The following is a 27,569-nucleotide window of genomic DNA, read 5'->3' as shown; positions in this document are numbered from 1 at the left end:
CCATTGTTTTTTTTACAACTTTTATGACTTCCCGGCATACAGGATATGATGTCACTGACATAAGATTGGGGAGGATGTAGCTTCATCTTATCAGTTCACCTGGTGTAAAGTGGCGAAGGAAACTCTTGTGAAAGGGGTAATGCAGCGGCGATTCTGACTAAGGAGCCACCTGAGGCGGCTCCTGCAATGCCGCCCCCCCTCACTAACTTACGCGTCGGGAGGGGAGGCAGAAACACTATTGCGGAGAGCGCAATTGCGCTCTCTCGCAATAGTACAGCCGAATTTCCGGTTCAAAAACCAGAAATTCGGCTCTTAAAGGTGCAGGAGCGGCTTTTTGCCACCCCTGGAATCCTTTCAGGCGCTGCCGCCTGAGGCGAGCGGCTCAGCCCGCCTCATTGGCGGCGCGCCCCTGGGGTAATGTTCCGTAAAATTCTCACTTTAGTGAATTTGCGGAGTAACGATCACTTGCCTGAGCGAAAATGCACCTGGCAATAGGGTGCGAAACTGCGATAGCGACGGTCTCTTTCGCTAGCTCCTCTGTTAGTAAGATGTCCCTGCGGTTGAGATTTCTGGTGAATTTTCACTAGCGACGGCCACTTCACCCTTTAGTAAATCTGCCCCATTGTTTCATCAGTGTCGTGGTCGAGCTTCTCCGATAGGTGGCATTGATGTTAGAGCAATTTGGTGATGGTCGTGTGTCTGCACTGAGAAATGGTGCACACCCAATAACCCCCAGGGCTTTGGAAGTGAATTCAGGATGTGACAATTACTTTGTGGAGAGGTCTAGTCATCGGAATTTGTGATTACTGTGAATGTTAGTGTTTTTTTCAGTTTTCATTCAGTAAACTCAAAAACTCACCAAACTCAAATGTGTACGTATTATAAACAAAATTCCAACTTGATCAAATAAAAAGGTGAGAAAAAACTTTCATGCAAAGAACTCACATACAGAAAATGTTCTTAAATTTTGCATTGACTGCTACATGAACTTAGCATCTTTTGCAGACTTCCAGCTTTAATTCAGTAGGTTGAACATAAAGATTGCATAAAAATCTGAGGAACTAAAGCCTTTTTTTAACACAATCACTTAATTTCAGGGGCTCAAAAGTAATTGAACCAGGGGTTCAAAAGTAATTGGACAATTGACTCAAAGACTATTTTGTGGGCAGGTGTGGGCAATTCCTTCATTATGTCATTATCAATGAAGCAGATAAAAGCCCTGGAGTTGATTTGAGGGGGGTGCTTGGATATGGAAGATTTTGCTGTGAACAGACAACATGCGGTCAAAGGAGCTCTCCATGCAGGTGAAACAAGCCCCCCGACCTGCCACTAACCATTCCGATCAAATAAAGTACAAGCTTTAAGAACTCTACTTCAAATAAACTCACAATTAAATAAAACTAGTTACCTTATTTATGAAAAAATCTGAATATAAAAAACTTGAATGAATAAAACCTTGAATACCTAAAAAAACTGAGTTTACAAGCTTTTAAAAAAAACCTTGAAAAATTTTAAGAACTCAAGCTGAATACAGTAAATAGCTTACATTTTGCACAGGAAAACTCCCATTGACTGCTACATGACTTTGCAAGGTTTTAGATGCTGAAGTTTTACATTCCAGTTTTTCGAGTTGTTTTAACATCATAAATACTTGATTTGAAGTTATTTGGGTTTGTGAGTTTTAGTGCAGAAAAACTCAAATTGTGGTAAAAAGCCAAATTTGAATGTTGATAAATTAGTCCTGTGGAGGCTTCTTTATTAAAGGTTGGCTTTTAGTGGTTTTAGAGGTTTTGGAAACCACAACTAAACTCACAAACTCTGAAACCACGAAAGTCATTGGATTTAATAAAAGTTCAGATTATAGTATGAACAAATAAATTTGCTGAACGATCCGGAAAAGATATGAATACCTCTAAAAAGGCTAAAAATGTGTGTTTTTCAGGCAATGCATACAAAAAAAAATTGAAAACCTCTATTATTCTGAATGGTTTAAAAATGGTCCAATAGGATCAGAGCAGCTCCCATTCACTTCTATAGCACCTCAACAACTTTTACTCTGCCTTAGAGGTTTAGTGGTTTTTGTGTTTTTTACAAATCTAACATTTTTAGAGCTTTTTAGAAACATAGGAAAACCACAATGTTTTTGAGATTTGTGGAAAAACAAACGTCATTGTTTGCAAATGGGCTGCTTGGTGTCACGACATTTGTGATTAAAAGTCCCACTGTCACCAATGGCAGTTTGTTAATCTATATTTCTGTATATTGCTATGGAAATGCATCAGTGAATATCAGGAAATAAATAACACTGTTATTGACCCTTGCTTCTCTGACCTGTCTGTATTAAATAGAATTAAATATTCAAATGCATGTGGTCAGAGAAACTTTAATGCTTTGTGTACCATAATAATACATACAGGTAGTTAGTCAGGCAATGTAGAATGGTGGTTGAGTGGGTAGTACATCTGCTGTGCATCTCTGGGGTCTTGAGTTTGATTCTGGCTTTGAGTCTGCGTGGGTTTCCTCCCACATTTCAAACACCTACCGGCAGGTTAATTGGCTTCTGATAACAATTGTGTGTGAATGTGATAGGAAACTTATGTTGTAAGCTCCACCAGGGCAGGGAATAATGTTTATTATCTGTAAAACACTGCAGAGAATCAGTTGATTGCTTTATAAATAACACATTCTAAAAAAAGGTTCAGAAAGAAAATAACATTTATTCAGCTAATGAAACAAGATTGTATTTAATTGTTCACGACATGTAATTATGAAATTATAATTATACAATTATTATTATCTTGTTATTTTAATGATCTCACTTTTTGTTTCCAAATGTACTTTCAGAGAAAATGTACTTTCTTCCCTTTACATTAGTGTCCTTTGTTGGTTGTGATCTTTTCCTGAGCTAAATCTGTGGTTGCACTTCAGATGGGAATGATAAATGCATGACAAGGGAACGCCTCAATTCGACCTTTCGCTTTGAGCTATCCCACTTAGCCCCATTATTATACACCTTAATGAAACCAGGAGACAGAGATGGGTGTAAAATGGCAACAGCATTTATTCACATTTTATCAAATAAATAGGACCTTGCCAGCTTAACCCAAAGCAATATTCTAAAGCCAGAATTGAACAATAGATTGCGACTATGCTCTGCCGCCAACATGAGAGAAGTTTAGCAGCCCTGCTGCCGGACCTACATCTCCAGTGTCTTGATAGGAAATCCAAGCAGCTGTCACCAGCACAGTAACATCTGTATCAATCCACCATGCAGTCACAGGAGAGAACCTCCTTTCTCCCTCTTCTAAACTTACCTGTGCAGTACTCTGGCAAGGCCCTAGCGCTGCTGTGACAAATAAAACTTAAAATATAATATCATATGTGCATTGTTTTGATCCAGAGGAAGGCAAAAAACCCAGCCTGAAGCCAGTGCCAATTCAATTATGCCTCAAAAGGGAAAAAAATCCTTCCTGACCCCAATGGCGATCGTATGTTCATTTGACATAAATTAATACAGACTCTCACCATTATACTGTATAAAGATACAGAAACCACAAAGTAACAGCACATTCAGGAAGAAAAGTCCATATTACGTTATTAATAGATAATATGAAAACATAAAGAAGAAAACTCCTGACATTTCGCAAAATATGCAAAATGGAGGTGGGTGGGTGGGTGGGATGTTTATACCTGCTCAGATGATAAGGAAGTGAACTGCTTCTTTACCTGACATGACATCCCTCTCTGATTCCCCTGGGCCCACCCATCTCCTGCTTTAATTTATTCCTTCTCACCTAAATACAACTACATGTGTTTGTGAAGATTCTCTACAGCTACAGGTGATTCTGCCCATCTCTCACCTAGACCAGTATAATCTGCCCTCCAGGGCTTTCCTTTCTGCAAACTGATGAATGTCAGACCAAAGAAATCACTGATTTTATGGACTTCGACTTGGGGTCTTATTTTCCTAATAAAGGAAAAGAGCAGGCACTTACAAAGACCAATCTTCCAGGCAGACTTGTCAAATCACAAGTAGTTTTATTCCAGTACACAAGGATACAGCCTTACACATTTCATGTTACTCAGATACTTAATCAGGCCTATTGAGTGATATGAAACGCGTAAGGCTGTATCCTTGTGTACCGGAAAACAACTACTTATGATTTGACAAGTCTGCCTGGAAGATTGGTCTTTGCAAGTGCCTGCTCTTTTTCTTTATACGGTGGTCCACACCCTAAGCTGAGGGTTCAGAGCGGTGCACCTGGACCTCTTCTCACAACTGGTGAGTTTTATTGAAACCTGAGAATTTTCTATTTATATATTACTACTATCAACACGTGTGTACCGTTGGATCTTATTTTCCTAAGTTGGCTTTACATGTAAAGATGAAAAGTGAAGTCGCCACACAGGCTCGTTTTCTTTCACCAATATTCCCACTATCAAGCGGATCCAATCATTTATCAGACAGTCATGATGAAGACTGCTTCCAAGAGCAAAATCAGATCTGCCTGATTAATATCTGTCTGATTTGTGGCCAGATATCATTTGTTCAGGCCTGTTGGCTGGCACCACACAAGCCAATAAGTTGGCAGTATTTAGAAAGTTACCAGCTTTTAGACCTTTGGAAACTGGCTCAACAGTTTCGGGATTAAAACTCTTTCTGGGTCCAGAACATCAAATTAATTATGAGTAGGGATGTAGCGAACTGTTCGCCCGTGAACTAGTTCGCGCGAACTTCGACCGTTCGCGTCCGCCGAATGTTCGCAAACGTTTGGGAACGTTCGCATTTTGAGTTCGCGTTCGATCGTTCGACCATTCGACCATTCGAATTCCTTCGACCGCTAAAAATCGAACAATTTCCATTCGTTCGAACGATTGTAAGCATTCGATCGAATGAAAAGCATTCGATCGAATGGCTTCGATCATTCGATTCGAATGAAAATCCTTCGATCGAACGATTAAAATCCTTCGATCGTTCGAATCGAACGATTTTAGCGGGTGTTCGAAGTTCGCGAACGTTCACATTTTTTGCCGGTGTTCGCGAACGGCGTTCGCGAACACCAAATCGGCAGTTCGCTACATCCCTAATTATGAGGATGAAAGAGATTGACTGTTTGGAACCTATTCTTTAGTCCCCCATCTTTAGAAGTTTTTGAAGGCCACTGTTTCTGAGGTATTGCTGGCAGTATTTGTATATGGATATTTGAAATATGCCCCTTTTCTGGTCATTTTCTTATATTTCCTCAAGTTTAGTCATTGAATTTCCTGATATTTTGTTGTTCTGCTGTTTCTGTGATTCTCCCTGAGAACTACATTAAGCTGTGAGTCCAGAGTCATTACAGTTTTTGGGTAATATTTGTATAGGTGCTTACTCATCTTATAAGCATTGGAAGTTAGATAGTGTACAGTCTCCTGGAGAATTTAGATCAGGTATGGGATCCGTTATCTGGAAACCCGTTATCCAGAAAGGTCTGAATTAAAATTGGGTTTAATTTAGTTTCAATGTTTTTTTTTTAGTAGACTTAAGGTATGGAAATTATGGAAAGACCCCTTATCCACGTCCCCAGCATACAACAGTTCCCATACCTGCACAATTATCCTGTTTATTTTAGTGGATTTGACCTTAGTTAATATAAATATATAGCCCTGATTTTTAGCACCACTATCTTGTAACAGAAAGGCAGACCATTTGAATATGTGCCTTGTCTTGTTATTGTAGGCTGGCTTGGGTCATCTTTCTTTTAGCTGAAAACATTTTTCATGTCATTCTATTCCACTTTAAGAAGATCATTAAATACAAGATGGGCAGGCAGATAGTAAGAAACGCTTTTGGGATAATGATGTTCTGGCTAATAACAGGAGAAGGCGGTAGATCTGAAATCTCCACAATCCTTGTCATTTATCAGTATGTTCAAAATTTTCATGCAAATCATAATGTTCCTGAAATAGTTATTAATCATTTCAGATAAGAGAATACATACTTCATTTGCATTCTCTAATCGAGAAGAGGAATGCTATAACTAATTGGATGCATCAATAACGAGTCTGATAGTTTACCCTGAAACCTTTACCAGTATGGAACGTTCTGTTCATTTACATAATAGAGAAAGTAGTTAAACAGAAACAATGTTCTTCAAAGCATTTTGAGTTATACTTTTAGAAATCGCCAAGTATAGAACTTGGCTTTAGTGAGAGGAGTGCATTAAATCCTGATTTTCCAGGTCTGACCTGAAGAGCGACTAGCTAGACACCAATTATTTATGTTTCATCCCACCTCAAATGTCTTTTCACATTGTTCTGTAATACCAGCCCTGAGGTTTCAAATGTAGATACTTCTAAATACAGACAGAATTATAAGAGGAAACTTTTGCTAAGGGTAACTTGACTGGAGGGAACCAGGTTGTGATAAGTCCTTAGTAGGAGAGAATAAAATAGTATGTACTTGAAGAGGTGTCCTAAACCCTCGAAGTGCCCCAAAGAGCCAGGGATCAACAATTTGACAGCACTGTCAAAAAAGTACATGTATGGCGATGCCGATATTTTACACTTATGGGTCTTGTACATGATTTGTGTCTTCTGCAGGTTTACTGGCAACATACATGGCAAGATGAAAAGGCTTAAGAAGTCTGACCTGAAGGCTGATTTTACCCAAAGCTGGAAGGTGGAGTTTATAATACACTTCACTATTCGAGAGCAGTATGTGGAATGAATAAGTTTGACATTTGAGCATCATGGACTGAGTTCAAGCTGAGATCTAAAGAACAGTGTTTAACTGTTATTATTATTTTAAGGCCAGTGAAAGTTTTTCCTTTAGATGAATAATTGTTAGTGTTTTCAGCGGCCCAGCCATTCACAGCACAGATGGTGCACGATGTATTGTAAATTAATTATCTCACAGTGCAAACATTCTCCAGTGGCACGGCATGCACCATTCTTTTTTCAATTTGTTAACTCCTATCATTATTTATACTAGAGATACCATAAGAAGTCATTATGCAAAAAGTCATGCCTTACATGAATGCCAGGTAGATTTTACCAGACTAATTTTCTGGCCAATTTTTCTATAAATTCATTATGAAGACAGGACTTCAGTTATGTCTCTGTTCTGTCAGATTGCAGACCTTTGCAAGAAACAGTGAATTTGTTGAGAACACCAGGGGGGAAAAAGTAATACATTTTGCAAAGAGAACAAATTTGAAAATAAAAATGTGCATGTCGCAATATAATATTCTTCAATAGGCTTTTATTGCATTGCTCAAAATAAAAAACAAAAACACGTTCCTACAACCCTCCTAGTTGTTCTCCCATTTTTGGTCTGTTCAGGATTAACTGGCAATCAGTAATCACCCAGTTAGTGGCAAAAGCAACTGATAAGTAGTGGGACCCTGGTAGAGAGAGGAGCAGAGCTGAGATGGAGCACAAGGTGGCTGTGAGGGTGCCATGTTTGCTGCCTTCAGGCAATTCGCACTCAATTCCCCGGCCCTGTGCGATGTGTCAGATCGCTCTACAAACTACATGTATCCAACTGTCGGATGAAGACGCTGCACGATGCATCGGATACATGTAGTTTGTGCGTGAGATTTCCCGTTCGGTGACAACGGCGCACTGTGTATTTCAGCCCTTACACGAGTTGCTCTATCTCACAACTTCTCCTCTGTTGCAGTTACTCTTGGTTTGCAGCAGCACACATTTTGATTGATGGATGTGAATTCATTTTAAACCTGTGCACCTGACTAATTAAGTAATTATTTGTTTTATATAATTATTGTTCACAAGCATGGATTTTCTACATATTTTTTATTGCATTACGAATCTTAATTGCACATTGCTAACCTTTTAGACCTGCTTGAAGGTGGCGTAAACTTTTAGATCAAACGTAACAACTTCTTATTGAAGTTTTATTATTTTGCTGGTGCAAACTATAATTCGGAATTATCTTACTGTTGCGTGAGGTGCAAAGTAAACAGAAAATGTGTCTGCAATGCCAATAAATTTTCACAAAGGGAACAGCTGTTGGAAAAGGACTGAAGAACTAACCTGGAGGCAGAAAGATGAGACACCAAAGAACACCAAAGACACGTGGGTTAGGAACCTATCAGATAGGGTACTAACTCAGCTGGAAAAGGACGTGCTAGCCAAGGGGTTAAACTATGCAGTGACACCACAGCACATCCCAGTAGTTGAACTCATCACAGCCACAGAATCTGCTGTCAAAAATAATCACTTGAACAGGGAAGAAGCTACTCCGGCTAAAAGTGTCAGCTGCTTGAACAGGAGAAAGCCATTGATCGAGTTTTATACCACCGCCTGTACCCCAGAGAAGCCACACCATGTTTATACGGACTCCCCAAGATACACAAAGAAGGAGCCCCACTAAGAACCATTGTCAGCAGCATAAATTCAGTGACATACAACATTGCAAAATTCTTGGCTAACATCTTAGCCCCGTTGGTAGGCAATACAGTGCATCATATCCAGAATGCCAAAGAGTTTGTAACCAAGATTCACTGCGTTACACTAGAGGCAGAAGAAACAATGGTATCATATGATGTCACTTCTTTGTTCACATGTATACCTACGACAGAGACTAGAAACAAAGATACCGGCACACAAGGCTTGCTTGCAGGGAAACCCTTGCTTTAATTCAAAAGTGCGGAAGTGCAACGTTTCGGGGACACGCCCCTTTCTCAAGCATACGGAATCATTAGTGAACAAGGTATATATAGGTAAAACAATTAAAAAATTTGCATCATAATTAGATTTACATAATTAGAAAAAATGTTTTCTTTTAAAAGTGAATCGAAATACAAAAGTGCATACACATTAAAACAGTAGCAGTCCACATCTCGCCTTTCCTGTGCACGTGGTGATAAAACCAGATAATGTCCATAATTAGTGAAAAGATCCGGATTCCAATAAAAAATTAGAAAGCCATAAAAAATGTGATGAAGTCTGTTTGCAAAAGCAATAGTATAAACATACAGTGCAACGTTTTGACGCAGTAACAATTTCTTGAGAAGAAAGAACTCACAAAGTAGCAGTCAGTAGAACTAGAAACAAAATGGCAATTAGTGGTTACGAAAAGTTGCAAAATAACTCACCCTGCATGTATGGGAAAGGGAATAATTATCTAGCCCTGGGTGGTACTCAGAAAAGGTTTTCTTATCTGTTAAAAAGGAAAAAAGCATAATTAGCTAGCAGATAAATATTAATAGGAATAATTTACAGAATAATTTTATAAAAAGCAAGATAAGTTATATTCCTCATTGAGACCTTTAGGACACCTACAGTAGATTGGAGTAGCCAAATCCAAAAACACTCCCGTTGATGAAGTCGACATTTTTTGTCCTGACCTTGTGTTACCATCACTTTTTCCAAGATTTATGTTCATTTAATCTCACTTTTATGGGTCTAGAGGTTTGTCCCATGTATGCCAACCCACATGGGCATTTAATACAGTAAACTACATCACTGGTGTCACATGTGAAAAATCCTTTTATGGTGTGTTTAGAACCATGTAGGGGGTGTGTGACCATGTTACCAGATATTATTCCATTACAGTGGCCACAGTTTCTGCAGGGAAAAGTTCCGTTAGAGGTGGTCAGAGCCTGGCATTTTCGCCGATCTACAGATCTAGTTTTAATAAGATCGCCAATATTTCTGCCACGTCTTGTTCCGGTACCTACGACAGAGGCAATTGAGACACAGAGAGACAGAGAGAGAGAGAGAGAGAGAGAGAGAGAGAGAGAGAGAGAGAGAGAGAGAGAGAGAGAGAGAGAGAGAGAGAGAGAGAGAGAGATATATTGCCTGCTGGTGCTGGTAACAAATAGTGTAATAGTCCTGCAAAGTAAAGCACTCAATGGAGCAGATTTACTAAAGGGTGAAGTGAAAGTGGCTGTCGCTAGCTAAAATTCGCCAGAAATCTCATCCTCAGGGACACCCTCAACAGGTGTAGTGGACAATTCGCTAGCGAAAGAGACCATCGCTAATGCAATCAAGCATTTGCACCAACATCTCTAATAAAACACGTCTGTACTACATATACAGTATGTACCCGCTCTATTCAAATTGACCTAAGTGTAAGAGTACTAATGAAGTTAGCTAGGCAGAAACTAATGTTAGCAAAACTTCACTATGAAATGCTTGTGCTGCCGAATTAACTCTAGCAAAACTTTGCCGAGATTCAACTTCACATTTTAGTAAATTAGCATAGTGGTAGTGAATTTTCTCCTGGTGAAGTGGTGCAAAGTCTGGCAAGGCCTTTGAATTTGTCCAAATATATTTTTGTGCAAAAAAACAAGTTTTTATTATTGTGTGCTGTACGGTGTCGGACTGGGGTGTTCAGGGCCCACCGGGGCTTTCACCTCATAGGCTCCCACTCCCAGTATCAGATTCGTAGTTTTACACTGAACTCTGACAAGTTATTGCGCAGTAGCAGCAGCAACTCCATTAATGAACAGTGTCGGGGCCACATGAAGCTACCGATCCGATCCAATAACCATCATACTCCATAAACATCAATTCATCTTACTTGCAGCTTGGAATGAGGAGGTGCACTCGAAGTTCCTGGAGCGGGGGCCTGGGTCGGTGGGGCCCACCGAGTTTTTTTCCCCAGTATCCTGCTGGCCCAGTCTGATGCTGGTGCTAGTCATGGGACTATATATACATATATAAATATATATATATATATATATATATATATATATATATATATATATATATATATATATATATATATATATAAATATATATTGTATACATTGTATATGTAGCTGACTGTAAAATCTGATGTTCAAAGGAAGGAAATCCCATAAAAAAACAAAATTTGTTGCGCCTCTAAAACCAAGTTTGTGTTTGTCCAGTTGACTTTAAAGGATTATGAGAGGTCTGAAACAATGTAAATTAACAGTGGTCGGCTGTAAAAAAAAAAAAAATAATACAAACCTTTATAAATACATCAGTTAACCTTTGGTTATGGATTTTTCCTATGATGTGATGGTTTGTACAGTATTTTACACAACATTGTATGCCCCTTTCCTGGGGTAAAATCTTTTACACAACTTTATGAATATATCCCTTATTATTTAACCCTCTTTTCTTTTTTTTTTTAATTCTTTATTTTCAGTTTTTGAAATGAACAAAAATAAATGAGGGAGATACACAAAACAAGAAGGGAAGGATACATAGTCGTATAACTTATAACTCAAGTAGTGTACAAGTCATGACCCTCTTTAACCCTCATTTTGTACTATAAGCATGAGCCTCCAGCAGCTAAATTCAATGAAAGATGTGTATAAAGCAAGTGGCTCTGTGATTGGCTTTGCAACAGAACGCAAAAGAGTGAAGCCCGATTTGATGGTGAGCTGCTTTCTCTTTAGCAACAGCAGAGTGCTTGTGGATTGAGCAGCGAGGCTGGAGGTAGCAATGCTGAGCTTCCTGTGTGTGTGATTGGCTTAGTGTCTGAATGAATGTGTATACAGGGCAGAGCTTAGCAGCAAGAGCAGAAGCCGTGTGTGTGTGTTAAGCAAGTGTTTCAGTGAGCAGAGCAGCTTGCGGAGCACACAGGTAGCTCAGTTTGCTCTACAGCCAAAGTCTAAACTTCGCTGACAGAAGCGAGTAAGACTCACAGAAGGACAAAAAGAAACAACGATATACAGGAGGCAAGGGGTTCCATGGAACAAGAGACATGTGACTTTCTTCTCGCCAAGGAATTTTGTGCTCTTTGGCTTCTGGAAAAATTCTCCCCCTTGCGCTTGTCACCAGGGAATCTACCTAAGGATGCGGACGAGGACCAGCAAGTGCTAACATGCATTTGGGGGGCCTCTGTGCAGACTCACTACAATGGTAAGGACACCCCCTTTCTATTATTTATTCATTCTGCCATCCCGATTTATAACTAGGAAATTCCACGTATAGTCTGTGTGTGAGCAGAATGGGGGGTTGCAATGTCTAACAGGTGGCAGAATTCTAGTTACTGGTTATATAATGTGCTTATAGAGATATTCGTGTGTTTTGAAAAGTTTTCTCAAATCTGCCAAGGAGGTAGAAAAGCCAAATTTAATTATATTTCAATGATATTCTAATGTTTTGGTTTTTTTTTTTTTGGTGTATTGGTTCAGCGGAGATTAAAATACCACTCTGAGGACAAATCCAGGGGAAGAGAAAAGTCAACTATTATCCATATGCAGTTTAATAGCAGAGCTTAATGCTTATAGTTGGGGGAATATTAAGCACTAATGGCTTGTGTCAACACTCCAAGAAAATGACAGATCAGATGCAAGAATCATTACGTCTTTTACTGCACTGCGAATTAACGTTTTACTCCAAGCTCAAAAGGCGCCTGGTCCTAGGGACTGTGTCTCAAGGCAGAAACAATAGTTCAGAATCAGGAGCTCAGTAATCTGAGAAAGAACATGAGAAAATCAACTTCATTCTACATTGCAGTGGCCTAACTGATATTAGGAATGTGTGTATATATATATATCAAACCTATGAACTTAACATATGCCTCTGTACAGTAGCATTTATATTACACTAGAGACATATTAAGCCTGATGGAATGTTTGGATATGTTAAAGAAGGGATTGTTCCGTCAGTACCTTAAGGCTGACCCTGGTGGCCAATCATGAGTTGCAGGAAATTTATGTTTGGCATTTCTTTTCAAATAATCAATTAGAAACTATAAAAATAACTGTGTTTGATTAGACAGGTTGATTACCGTGTGCCATCTGGAGGAAGTGTCATTGTCCGTCTTCAGCAGGAATTTCAATATAAGTGGCTGGCAAATGTTTTGCTGATACTAATAAAAAAGCTTTCATTGAAGTCTACGGGATTTTTGGCATTAGCAGCTGCTGAAGGTGACTCAAATGGGAAGTGCACTTGTAATTTAACTTTTTATTGTTTGAAAATGCTTTGTGGTTGTCAGGGTCGCTTTCCCCAGCAACCAGAAAGCATGTTGACTAGAAAGAGGAAAATCTATAATTAGTATCTTTCTGTTGTGATCTGCTACTATTCAGCTTCCATTCCAAGCCGTCTCTTTTGCTGGGTTGATAAAGCCAACACAACCAGAGAGCTGTCAACATGTAAAGCAACAAAATAAATAAATAATATTTCAAAAAACTTAGAATACAACTACGTACACATGTTAACATTTATAGCACGGCTAACTACCCCTTTATTGCTGCAGTTTTATGGTCGGACAACCGCTAATGGGAACATTTACATTCCAATTCCTCTCTTTGAAATAGGTATTGGATCCGTTATCCAGAAAGCTCCGAATTGTGGAAAGGCTGTCTCCCATAGACTCCACTATAATAAAATGATCCAAATTTCAAAAATGATTTATTTTTTCTTTGTAAAAATAAAACAAGTCCTTGATCCAAACTAGGATAGTAACCCTTATTGGAAGCAACACCAGCCTATTGGGTTTATTTAATATTTACATAATTTTCTAGTGGACTGAAAAGGTTCAAATCCAAAAAAACTCCAGGTCCCGAATATTCTGGATAACAGGTCCCATACCTGTATTGGGAAGAATTGCTTAATCTTGTATCTACCAAAAACCATTAAACAGCAGCTATAGTTTGGTCACAGGCATCAAAGCTACAAAGTTGCTAATGGTATCTACAGTAGCTCATACAAAACTCAAGGAGACTGGTAGCTGACACTTGTTGCTGCTAGCGATGGACGAATTTGTCCCGTTTCGCTTCGCTGAAAAATTTGTGAATTTCCAGTGAAATTTTGATGCAAGCCTGTTTTGTCTAATTGCATTAAAGTCAATGAGCGCATTTAAACGGTCGCCGGCATCAAAATTTTTTTGACGCTGCGAATTCTTTCGGCAGTTTCGAAAATGTATTCGCCATCGGCGAAACACGGAAATTTGCAGTGAATTTGTGCCTGACAAATAAACTCACCCATCCCTAGTTAGCCTTAAAATTTTAAACAATTCGTCCCTCTGGGTTAAAATGCCAACATGCCCAATAGAAAACAAGAAAGGATGTTTCTAGACAGCTACTAATAAACATTAAAAAGCTGCAACCTGTGGCTCTCCTATTATTGGACAACTATAACTCACACACAGACCCCCATAACAGCCCAAGAGGGTACTAAGAATATCTTTGTTAAAACATGCACTTATGATGGCATCAAAAATCTACATTTATACCCCAAATCTGAAAACTCAGAAGGAGGAAAGGTTTTGTGCCTTTATCTTCATTAAGGAAAACTTGTAGGCTTGGGCGAATTTGACCCGTTTCGCTTCGCCAAAAATTCACCACCAGCGAAATGTCGCAGAGGCCCATTAAAGTCTACAGGTGTCGAATATTTTTGGATGCGCAGCACACGTGTCATTTTGTTTTGAAGCACAATGCCATACAAGTCTATGGGCGTCATTTTCTTGGCGAAACAAGGCGAAAAAATCGCCCATCCCTAAAAACTTGTTTTAAATGACAGAATCTCAATTTGCCCTGGCTGATTTAAAAAATAAACAGGCAGAAAGTACTTCACATAAGCACACATAAGCACTGCTATAGCCAAAAGCAACACATACACAAGCACAAGTGAAATTCATTGTAATAAACGCTGCTGTTAGCCACCGTCAGTTTCACATCTCACAGTAGCTCTGTTGCATACAAATATATATATATTTTGTGACTTTGAGGTGAAAGTGGGCAAACAGGAAAGTGAAGTGATGCTGATTTTGTGATTACACGAATCATTCTCTGCTGTATATCTCAATGTGGGAAGTTCAAAGATGTGATTTTAAAGGCTATATGAACAATTCACAAGCCTGGCTATTCTTATAGGCTGTGTCAGAGATGAAGGTTTGCAACTGAAGAGCTAAAAAAAGTGGTTCCCAAACTTTGAGTCTGGCTCCACCACCTGGGAACCAGTGGTTGGGGGGGGCTCAGCCTAGAGGCAAAATATATTAAGATTTGGAGGAATGCCAACTCACTCCCCTAGATCTTCTTGAAGGATCAGCTTGTAGGCCTGTTAGGTGAGGTTTGTTTTGATTAAGAAATATTCTTGGAACTGTGGTCCAAATGTTTTTTCCATTAATGTTGTCATTATTTATTAAAAGAATGCACACTACTCTTCTGTCCATGGTTATATTTTTCAGTGTTTTTTACAAACCTATTCCCAAGTCATCAACCTTCAATTTCCAGGAGATTATTGGTCACTTGAATATCAGGCCTGTTAACCCTATCCATATCCAGTTTTCCCACACACCATATGGGCCTAGAAAACAGATATTTATCTAGCATATAAATATTTATTGATTATTCAGATCCTCTCCTTTTCATACTTCAGTCGTTCAGACCATTGTTATGGTGGGACCTTAGCAACCCGATGGTGGAGGACACAGAACAACTGCAGAACTAAAAGTAATATATTCCCAAAAGAAAACCGACCAAAAACAGAAAGTCTGGCACAAAACTCACTTAGAATTATAACATTCTACATTATTATTGGTTATATTGAAGGGGAACTGTGACTTTGAATTCAGGAGGGGCAGTGACTTTTTATTTATTTTTTTATTTTGTCTTTCCCTTCATGCTTTCCAACTATCTGGATTGGTAGAAATGCAGTAGAACGTATAAGACTTGCGCTGAAAAGCTTGTTTCATCCACAGTGACCGCTGTTTCCCAATACAGACATGTCCCTTGTTCTCTCTTAGTCCCTGTAATGAATCCATTAGAATCATTTAGATCTATCTATCCATCATCTATCTACCATAATATCTATCTACGTATCTATCTATATCTATCTATCTATCCATCTATCATCTACCTATTTACCATAATATCTATTATTTATCTATCTATCATCTGCCTATCTACCATAATATCTATCTATCTATCTATCTATCTATCTATCTATCTATCTATCTATCTATCTATCCATCCATCATCTATCTATCTACCACAGTGGTGTAACTAAATATCACTGGGCCCAACAGCAAATAATTTTATAGGCCCCAAAAATGTCTAGAGATTGACCTGTTTTACCAAGTTTTATTGAATTTGTAAATGAATTAGAGTCTCGTGGGGCCCCTATACCTTCTGGGCCCCCTTGCAGCCGCAGGATCTGCTTCCTCTATTGTTACGCCCCTGATCTACCATAATATCTATCTATCTATCTATCTATCTATCTATCTATCTATCTATCTATCTATCTATCTATCTATCTATCTATCTACCATTATATCTATCTATCTATCTATCTATCTATCTATCTATCTATCATCTATCTATCTATCTATCTATCTATCTATTATTATATCTAAATATTTATCTATTATTATATCTAAATATCTATCTATCTATCTATCATCTATCTATCTATCTATCTATCTATCTATCTATCTATCTATCTATCTATTATTATATCTAAATATTTATCTATTATTATATCTAAATATCTATCTATCTATCTATCTATCTATCTATCTATCTATCTATCTATCTATCTATCATCTATCTATCTATCTATCTATCTATCTATCTATCCAGTGTCGGACTGAGACACCAGGGGCCCACCAAAAAACCTTTGACTAGGGGCCCACCAGTTAATCTTAGACCAGGGGCCCACTCTTAGTACTATTATTCTTCCTCTCCTCACTCAGCCTCTATTCTCCTATTCTCTTTTCTTTAAATACTATAATCTATTATTCCATCTATTTAGCCTCTTTTTGTCATAGAAATATGGAATGACCATGTAATAGTCCAAATGTTTTGCAGCATGAGGGCCCACTGACACCTTGGCCCACCGGGACTTTTCCTGGTATCCCGATGGGCCAGCCCAACACTGTATCTATCTATCTATCTATCTATCTATCTATCTATCTATCTATCTATCTATCTATCTATCTATCTATCTATCTATCTATCTATCTATCTATCTCTCTATTTACCATAATATCTATCTATCTATCTATCTATCTATCTATCTATCTATCTATCTATCTATCTATCTATCTATCTATCTATCTATCTATCTATCTATCTATCTATCTATCATCATCTATCTATCACCTGCCTCTGTCAGTGTATTTCTATCTGTCTTATCTGTATATCTGTGAATATAAATGCATATAGTATTATAGCTGTAAAATCAATCTCCCACAAGAATTGTTAAATCAGAAAATAAATATTTTAATTGTTGATCATGTCTAGAAATATCTAATCCAAGTCTAAAATTTATTTTTAAATGCTTAGGAACTGAAAAAAAGTGCAAATTCATACATATTTGTCCATCTGCTGTTGGTCTATGTACTTGGCTATTGGTCTGGCTTGCTATGTGTAAACAGGACTATATATAAAGAGCACTATCTTGTACAGAGCTTTATAAAATAAGCGTGAAGCTCTGAATTCAATGAACAGCAGGCAGGTTGCAATGATACAACTGGATGACTCAACACTATAAAGTATGTGCAGACATGAGAACCATATAACCACTATCTTTTCATAGACACCTCTTACAATATAAAAATATGGTTTAGAGGCAAAATTCTCAGTTTTGCCAGCAGCAAACTACTTACACACTACAGAGAAAAAAAACAAAATTAACTACAGTGCATAATAAATTGACATTTAAATAGTGAGTTTTGGTCAAAATTATCTGGAGGATTTATCGCCTGAGCAACTTGGATATTTTTTTTAAAAGCTGGCCACAGACGCAAAGATCCGATCATACGAATCAATGTACGATCAGACTTTCCCATCTCCCGACCTGTCACTAACCATTCAGATCAAAGTCTTACCATTCCGACCAAATAAAGTAGTAAAAGAACAGATCAGCCGATGTTCTGCCCCTGACAGCAATCGTACGATAGACAAAGCTAGTGACAGTCTCCCACTGAAAATCGTACGATCGGCAATACACGCAGAGATATTACCCGCAGCCGTCAGAAATTTTCTAACCTGTCCGATCGACCAAACAATCGATCTCCTTGCCGGGACTCTCCACACACGATCCGAAATTCGTACGAATCCTCGATTCGTACAATGACTCGAGAGACAGCATCTGCAGCCCCTAGTCCCTGTAGTTTATATTATGATTAAATAGGCTAAAAATACCCAGCACTCTGTTATGCTATTCTGCAGCCTGATGTCAGTGATTTGTAACATTTAGTGCCATTTCTTAGCCTTTCTAAATGGGCTTGGAAAAGGTTGACAAGAAACAGTCTCCTGCTCCGTTACCCATGGAAAACACTTTACTAAAGATTCTATTTGTTATTTATTGTATGATGCATGCAGGCATCTTGTAAGGGGCAAGAAGAGTTCTTCCCGAATGCTTGCACATAAAGGTTATAGCTCTGAGTGATTACATCCACAGGTACATTACATTGAGACTCTGTTAAGCTTAATGGTTGAAGTCTGCTGGCATCCCAGAATGTGGTTTTAGATGCAATGGCATAAGGGACCATCCAGATGCCAGTTATATGCAACATCATAGAATATGTTATGTTAACTGCCTGCCATCTGACCTGTCTTATCAGTAGAGTTTTGAGATAAATGCTGTGCTCTCAGTTATAGTACAAAGTATGCCTTATTGCCCTAGCTGTGTGTTAATGTGCCCTGAACTGTTTTGCATAATACAAATTGCAGTCATGCACTAAAATTATAAGGTGAGAACATAAGCAGTACTCTGGACATCAGTCTTTATTGAATATTCATAAAAACAGAAAGTGCTGGATCACTAGGCCAAACCTTTTAAGCCTATAATTAAAGGAACAGTAACACCAAAAAATGAAAGTATCTTAAATGAATATTTTGGGGCACATTTATTAATGGTCGAATATCGAGGGTTAATTAAACCTCGATATTTGACTGTCGAAGTTAAATCCTTCGACTTCGAATATCGAAGTCAAAGGATTTAGCGCTATTCGTTCGATCGAATGATTCGAAGGATGTTAATCTATCGATCGAATGAAATTCCTTCAATCCCAATTTGGTAGGAAAGCCTATGGGGACCTTCCCCATAGGCTAACATTGATGTTCGGTAGGTTTTAGTTGGCGAAGTAGGGGGTCGAAGTTTTTTTTAAATAGACAGTACTTCGACTATCGAATGGTTGAATAGTCGAATGATTTTTAGTTTGAATCGTTCGATTCGTAGTCGAAGTCGTAGTCGACGGTCGAAGTAGCTAATTCGATGGTCGAAGTAGCCAAAAAAAACATTCAAAATTCATAGTATTTTTTATTCTAATCCTTCACTCGAGCTAAGTAAATGTGCCCCATAATGTACTGTTGCCCTGCATAAACACTACTACAGTTCATATACACAAGTTGCAGTGTAGACATGGGGGCATCCATTCAAGCACAGGCTATATAACAGATAAATTCTGAAGAATCCCATTGTATACTACAGAGCTTATCTGTTGTGTATCCTGTGCTTTTTCTCCTTTTTCAACTTTGAATGGCTGCCCTCATGGCTACACAGCAGCTTGTTTACATAAACTACAGTTGTGTTTTTGAAGCAAACACACAGCTTTTACCAGTGCAGCACAATGATACATTATATTTTCATTACTTAAGGACACTCATTTTTTGGTGTTACCGTTTACCTTTAAGGAAAAGGTGTTAAACTTGATGTTCCCTAAATGACAGTGTAATATAGTGTAAGGTACACATGGGGTTATTCCCCTACTGACTCAGGAACTCCCAATAGCTGTAGTCTATGCCAGAGGTAGAGTAAATTGTTCTAGTGTTCATGTAGGACTCAGGGAAATATGTGCCATAGCTCCCGAAATACTGGAAGCAAGTACCTGTGGTGTGTGAGTAATAACCCAAGTGAACTTGGCGTGTTGTTGTGATTGTAACAAACTCTGCTTGTGTGAACATTTTGTTTTTGACTCATCTGTTCCTGTTTTCTGCTTCCTGTTTAAGCTGAGAGCAAGTATGGAAGCAGAAATGCGGAAATTCACCGCCAATTCACGCCTGATGAATAAATTCGACCATCACTAGCACTCACTTTTCTCATCAAGTCTAACAGTTTGGGAGTTACAGTTTAACAGCATCTGACTTTTTCTGCGTTGCGAAGGGCTCACCTAAGAAGTGTAACAGTGTTCAGTGGTGTTCTACCTGGGAGCAACACATCAAGAAAGGGTTGCAACAGCTTTTACAGATCTCTCTGCCTTTTTAAAAAATCGGCCAGCAAAACACGAGACAGTGAGTCTGTAATAAGGAATAAAAGCCAAGTAAAGAATAATGGGGTTTCTTGCTCCGTATTTATGTCGGTAGTCAAGGTAACGCTAGATGATTTAAATATTGAAGGACGAGAGCAATAGGTACAGTTGACCCTTTTGTAGCAAGTAATTTACTCACCCTTGACTCTGGTTTCCTATTCACCCACAAATGCATCACAATTATTTGCTTTGTCCGTTTCTATGAAGTATTATTACCGTTTAGTTCCAATAAATACTGTACAAGGGTCTGTAAGTAAAGATTACCATTTTTTTCTGCCCCAGGCTCCCTTTAGCGCCACATTGCCTTGCTGATGACATCACTGCCAGAAATAAACATGACATCAGCGTGGAACGTGGCGACCTGTCTCAGGTCTTTTGTTGACATGATTCTAATACAAAACTAAGAGAATGTTAACACTCATAAATAAGTCTCTCTTAAGAATCCAAGATAAATATAAAGAGCTTTCCTAGATAGACCTAAACAAATAATTGTATTATTTTTTGTAATCGTGTTAGTACAAGCAGCTGAGACATGATAACGGCAATGTTCCCTCTACAACAGAACTAAGCTCAGCTGCAATACACAGGGCTGGATTCACAGTGAGGAGGACACAGCTGCTTCTTCAGTCACCCTTGTAAAAATAGGTCCATCAAATGCAGAGCTTTACTGAACATTAACACCTCAATGTCAAAGGGAAGCAGAGCACTGAACTATGCTAAAATGAATACATTATTTGAATCGGCCAGAGGACCCCCAAATATTTAGCCCTAGTTAATGCTTGCAGAACCCAGTTAAAGTTTTCAGTGAGCTGCTCCGAAACCAAGAGAAATCATTTTCCTCTGCCCTTGCATTTCTGTGAATGAGAGCAGGCCTGGATTTGTGGAAAGGCCACCTAGGCCCGGGCCTAGGGCAGCAGGATTTTAGGGGGGCGGCATGCTGCCCAACCACACCCACATTGGTTCAAAAACACTGGGGATGCGCTGGAGATACAATAATTTTTTAAATTTCCCATGTGCCAATCCCCATTGCTCCAGTCCCCCTGGAGGGGACAGGGGCGGCTACCGGTAGTGGGCCTAGGGGCGCCCACTATGTAAATCCGGCCCTGAATGAGAGTGCTGCTCCAATGTGTGTTTGTGTATGCAAAATGTAGAAAAGAACATGGGGAGCACCTCCCATCAAATGAGAAAAACAGAAGATGGTGTGCAGGGTCAAGTGGTAATTCAAAAGAGAACAAGAAAGAGAAAGAACTGACCCATGTATTCTCACCCTCCCATTAAAGCATGTCCCCAAGCTTGTATTAATACACCATTAAAACTTAACTTTTATTACTGATAAATAAGATTAAAAAAAAATCCAGTGATAATTAAAACATGGTTAGGACCGGGGAGACGGATTAACTTGGGGTAGTGGGCTGGTGGTACGGATAAGTGGTAAATGTATGCTAGTGGAGGTCATCCCAAAAAAACTCTGTATAAACACTATTCAGTAATAAAAATGGGGGTAATCGGGGTAGTAGACTACATGCAATGTTATACAACACAAATCGCCCCCTTAGAAGCACATAACCCAAAGGGTCAGTGGGGCCGAAATCGGTGGGGTTGTGTAAGTCACTCACTTAGTTAGCACCTCCGATCTGTACAACATTAGTATGGGTAGAGGTGCTGCTAATCGTTGGAGAGGCAGGCTTGGTAAATGCCAGAGCTTGCGTCTCTATTGGGACAACCCCCGTTGTGCAGCCCTTGGTCAGCCAACCCCTTCACCCACAGCACAACCCTCCCAATTGGCAGATATCTGCTCTGATATGAGCGTTGAAGCTTCCACCTAAAGCAGTACCTTGTAAACCAACCCCTTCACCCACAGTGTAGCCCCCCCAATTGGCAAAGTTGCCTTAAGTTACAATTGGCAAAAGCTGCCTTAAATTGCGAGAAGGTGGTGGTTGCAGAGAGTTATAGTTGCAGGTTGCATGCTGTTATGCAGAGAGTTGTAGTTGCAGGTTGCGTACTGCTATGCGAAATTAGTGGGAAATACCTGTAAAAACCACTTCCATACCAACCACTTCACCCACCACACCATGCCCTCCCAGTAAGCGGTGTCAGCCCCTTATTCTCGTCCGTTCCGGGGCCCTGCCTAACCAATTTTAAAATCAATAGAGCGCCTGATGCGTGTTTCACCCAAATCTTACGGGTTTTGTCAAAATGTGCCTACGGTTATCCCATGGGTGTTTAAGGGGGTTATTTACTAAACTCTGAGTGGAAAAATCATGAAACATTTGTGATTTTTTAATATAAAATCGGACTTTTAAAAAAAAAAAACACAAATTTTTCGGAATTTATTAAACCAATAGGATGGAAAAGTCAGAAGCAGAAAATCCGGCATCTCAGACCTGTCAAGGTTGCATTTAAGTCAGTGGGAGAAGACCCAATGATTATTTCATGTGCGCTGGGTTTCGTGCAATACCCCTAAGTTTTGCAGAAGTTTTTTTCTGAAAATATTGAGATAAATTCGGACCTTGATAAATAACCCCCTAAATGTAGATATATTTTGATTCCAGGCAGATTGTTGTAGAATATGTGGTGGAAATTCTTTAACGGAGACGTTACTACAGCCCAATATCCTAGTGGTAGTTTGATTGTCTCATTAAAGCAGGTTCTATTCCAAACTACTGGATAAAACTCTTCACACTTTTGAAACCCAGTCCATGCACTGTCAATGAACAGGCAAAATATGGCTTCTGTTTGAGGTAATAGAAAATATATTTTTATATACCAGTCATCTGTCAGTGTTATCAGCCCCTCTTTCTGAAGGTGACATTAAAGAACAGCATGCAGGTTAATGCTTCCAACACTTTAATTAGCCATTGTCACCTGCTCCCTCACTTTTTCCCTGCATTTGGCCATAAACCATACTGAGCCAGACAGGTATGTGCTTCGTCACGCACTATTGTTTCATATGAAGATAGAGGGAGTGAGAGTAGTTACTGAAAACGGAGCCAAACTGATAAATTCCTGCTTTCAGTCTAAATACATTTAGACTGTAAGCCCTACAGGGCAGGGTCCTCCATCCATTTGTCTCCTTGACACTGAGCAGTAATAAAAGGCACTAAGTTTGCCCAGTAGCAGTAACCCATACCAACCAATAAGATGATTGCTTTTTAACAGATGACCAGTAAATTCTGCCTGCTGATTGGTTGCTATGAGTTACTGCTCCTGGGCAAACAATGCAGTCATATCCCCTGCTCCCTATGTAGCTACACCTCTATAAGGGCATTTGCTTAAAAAATGTGTAGAGGGTTATAAATCCTTAAGGGTACATGAACATTCTATAGAACTGGTGCATTGGAACAGCACACACAAATTAACTTTATATATGTTTTATGTGTGGGATGAAGAACAAAGTTGCAAATAGTGCAGGGACTATAATGTAGGAACCACATCACTGCAGTGTATGACTTTCAGTGCCAAAAATGTCATACATATGTAATTGGCAGGAATATGGTTCAAATATATATATTTTGGCACCACTCCTTCTGGGGTGCAATGTCATTAGTACTTCTGCATGGGTAGTGCTACAGAGGTGCAAATACTCACATAGGAAGTGCCAGAGAGGATTCCAAGTCCCTATTTATTGCCCAAGTCATGCAAGGCTAACAAGATGTTCTACCTTATTCATAGCTGTCCTCAGTCTAGGCCCGATTCTACTGTCGGGTATCCTTGGAGGTCTGGCCCTATAGTTTGTGGTCAGATCATATAAAGGAGTATGGATCCATGTGTGAAATGCTACTTATTGTTATATGTTAAAAATGTTAAAAAGTAGCCTAAAAAAACTTTAGAAAGAAAGGATGCCAATACAAGGATATACTTACATTGCATAAATATATTAAGGGTCAAAACAAAGAAGTCTTTGTGATCCTTTATTTAAGTAGCTGCAGGAAACAAACAAACCCAGTTGTTTTATGATAAAGTAATGGAAGTGAAAGTGTTTTTTTTTTCCTTGTACAAATAAAGCATGTATGTAGACATAAGGTTAAGTTTAAATAAGCACATTGTTTAAAATAAACTGCTTACAGTTTGTTTTTTCAACCTTGGCATGTTCGTACCCTTACCTAGTTTGCTTTAAATTCTATTATTAAATATATGTCCTATTTTTAAATTCTGTTTCTGTAAAGCCTCTTCTGATGTGCACCTTGAAACTTTACCTCTGCTCACATTCAGGAATACAGGACCTGCACCCATGCAGGGTAATGTTTCTGGGTACTGGAAGCAAAGGAGGAGCAGTGGGGAAGCATATTCTCAGCTTGTGTTTCTCTGCAGGCCGAGATCTGTATGGTGTGGCTCTAGCCTTAGGCAAAAGTCATAGAACCTTGATAGTCCATATATGGGGGAAACATACACAGCATTATGGGGCCTATTTTTTTTTAAAGTTGAATAAATGACCAGAATAAAAAGTTATCGAGTGCTGTGCATTACTATACCTGCACTCACTTATAAAAAACAGGGTCTCGGTATTTATTAAGGTGTGCATAAATTATTAATCGAAATAATGGAGCCTTGCAATGGAGTGAATATAAGTGGCCATTCAAAAGGCCATAGATACTGGGATACAACCTCTAGTTCCAAGGGCACATGTGTCAAAAAAACTAAAAATATCCCATAACTCCATAATTAATAATAATTTTTATTCATATTAAAAGAATAGGCATACGGACCACCCGGTATTCCGCCTTACGCGTTTCATACCCTCTGGTATTTAATCATAGGCATCGTAAATTATTGACCACCACCATAAAAAAAATAGGACCTGCCCAGAAATGATTTACCCCCTGTCTGCATTGTTTCCTTAAAAGCATCTCTACTGCCCCATAGTGAGCTATTGGCCTCTCCCTCAACCTCATGTGAGCTGTGTGTAGTCAGGGTGATTTGAATGCTCATTCTCTACCAAGCTCCTGTAAATAAATAACACATTGAGAAAGAAGCCAGGAGTAACGATAGCAGACATCCCGGGCAATATGATCGACAGGGAAATGGCAGCAGAGGAAATTTTTCTAGTTTGAATTTTCAGGAACGTAGACAGTCTTGCAAAAAGAAAGCAATACAGTTCTGTCTGGCCTGGGATGGTAATCACTTGGATGGCATGGACAGATTATAGTTTTTTGTTATAACAATATTTGGCAAATTAAATTTTTTTTCCTGAAATCCATCCATTTTGAAATTCATGGATTTTGGAATCAATTAAGCTCACGCAGTAATACTGTAGACATACATATATTTATAAACCTATGCTGACGATGGAGTCAATTTAAATAGTAGGTAGAATGATACCATCTTCAAAGAGACCAATTCCCTGACACATACTTTGTCTCCACAATTTCTAGTAGGTCACACCAATGAACCATGGTATTTATGCAAGTTAATGGGGCTCATTTATCAACACTGGGCAATTTTGCCCGTGGGCAGTACCTATAGCAACCAATCAGTGCTTAGCTTTTTGAAGCCAGCTGTAAGTAGAACAATGAATTCAGCAATCTGATTGGTTGCCATGGGTTACTGCCCATGGGCAAATTTGCCCAGTGTTGATAAATGACCCCCACTGTGTTTTTACTTTTTTTTTTTTTTTTTACAGAAGTTCTAGGGATGGGCGAATTTTTCCGCCTTGTTTCGCCACGGAATTGACGCCCATAGACTTGTATGGAGGCGACAACATTTTTTTGACGCCCATAGATTTTAATGGGCGTCGGCGACATTTTGTCTGCAACATTTCGCCGGCGGCGAATTTTTGGCGAAACGGGTCAAATTACTACTGTACACACATTGTACAAGATGATTCACATAATTATTTGTTCCATTTAATTTACTGTATTTTAAACTACTCTTACAGGACTGCTTGACTCCTATTTCTGCTGCACAATATAAAAATCTATTTAAGCATTACTGTATGTTTCTCCTTGAGCGGCCATTGATTAAACAGGAAAAAAACTTGCTGCTCTGAAATCCCTTGTACTATGAATTCCACTAGAGACTATTGGGCTAATTCCCTAACCTGCGAAAATTCACTATAGTTTGTGTTCCATATGTATGGGGGAACACGGTTACCCCAAAAAAAAATCTTAAGGACTTTTGCAGGCCGTTACTCTGAAAAAAGGAAAAGACTCCAGTGTTTTTTGGGATTTAGAAAATTTTTCCACTAAAAATTGAGGGACTCCTATGCACTCCATTGCACTTCGCCTGGTCTGAGCTGGCGAAGGCAAGTCTGGCGAAAAAGGTAACGTTCAGTATAATCAGCATCCTAGTGAATTTGCAGAGTAACGTCCATTTGCCAGAGCGAAAATTTGCCTGTCGATAGAGTGCGAATTATTGCTAGAGCCTCTTTCACTAGCAAAGTTACGACTGTGCCGTTAGTAAATCGCTCAGTGCCTGAATGACGAATTTTTGCCAGCGTTAGTCACTTCACCCTTTAGAAAATCTTCCCCTATGCCTCCCTTTGCATTGAGCTGGAGTGATACATTCCTCAGAGCAGCTAAAAACATCCAGTTTCTCTCGTGTTCTACAGTACAGTATATCTGGGCCATGGTGTGTGATTGAGGCACTGTGATTTAATCTTAATACTAAGAAGGATTCATCTGTGGGTAAAAGTCTGGGTTATTTTTCTGCTGGAATTTAATAGTAATGAAACCAGAGATTATCTACTTTATAAAAGGCAGTCTTAGCAGTCAGCTCTGAACTTTTGGAATATGCCAATGTATTTACTTGCTAGTGTAATGTTAAAGGGATTGTACCGTTATATAACTCCATTCAAATTATTTGTGCCCAAGGAACCCAGAGAGACTTGCTAAATACATTGCAACTGTTTATATGAATCGGAAATGCAATACTGCCTCCTATTCAAAGTAAAATGAATTCCATTAGAAGCCAAAGTACTATGGAAAGCAGTGTCCTAATCCTTTGGCTTTGCTGAACAAAAACATTTGAAAGAAGCACCTGTCAAACATGAGTTCTATTATTTAACCCTGCCAGAAAATCCTTGTTTAAACATGCCATTATTTCATTAACTGCCAGGTACAGAGGTGAAATATTCATGAAAGTGTCCCTGATAATGACAGCAGATTATTGCAGCCACCATCAACCAAGTTAACGTGTACTGAGTATTTCTCTACCAGTCTTTTAGGGTAATATAATACAGGTACAAGTAAAAGTTTGCATCAGGGCTAGTATTCAATAGCAACAAATCAGATGTTTTTGGACAGCTGTTGACATAGGGGAAACTTTGAGGATTATTACATTGTGCCATAGGGTGGTATCACTTTGCCAAGTGATTTGTCTGAGTTGGGAAACTGGGCAGCAAACTGGAAAATGAGGTTCAATGTTGATAAATGCAGGCTATGCACTT

At 38.9% G+C, this 27,569-nt stretch overlaps 1 protein-coding gene across 2 annotated transcripts in view; it reads left to right on the top strand.

Moving 5' to 3' along the window:
- The first annotated feature begins 11,452 nt into the window (after positions 1-11,452).
- LOC108712397 (5-hydroxytryptamine receptor 4) overlaps positions 11,453-27,569 on the top strand; it is a 230,427-nt gene continuing 214,310 nt past the window's right edge. The window contains exon 1 of one of the 2 annotated variants that reach the window (XM_041588704.1): positions 11,453-11,844. The gene's annotated coding sequence lies outside the window, so the exon portion shown is untranslated. The remainder of the gene's footprint in view (positions 11,845-27,569) is intronic. The other variant, XM_041588703.1, reaches the window with a different exon arrangement.

The sequence above is a fragment of the Xenopus laevis genome, chromosome 3S (assembly GCF_017654675.1).
Source record: "Xenopus laevis strain J_2021 chromosome 3S, Xenopus_laevis_v10.1, whole genome shotgun sequence".
NCBI classification, from domain to species: Eukaryota; Metazoa; Chordata; class Amphibia; order Anura; family Pipidae; genus Xenopus; species Xenopus laevis.
Note: the sequence above shows the minus strand (reverse complement) of the source record. Positions and strands in the feature narration are given on the sequence as shown.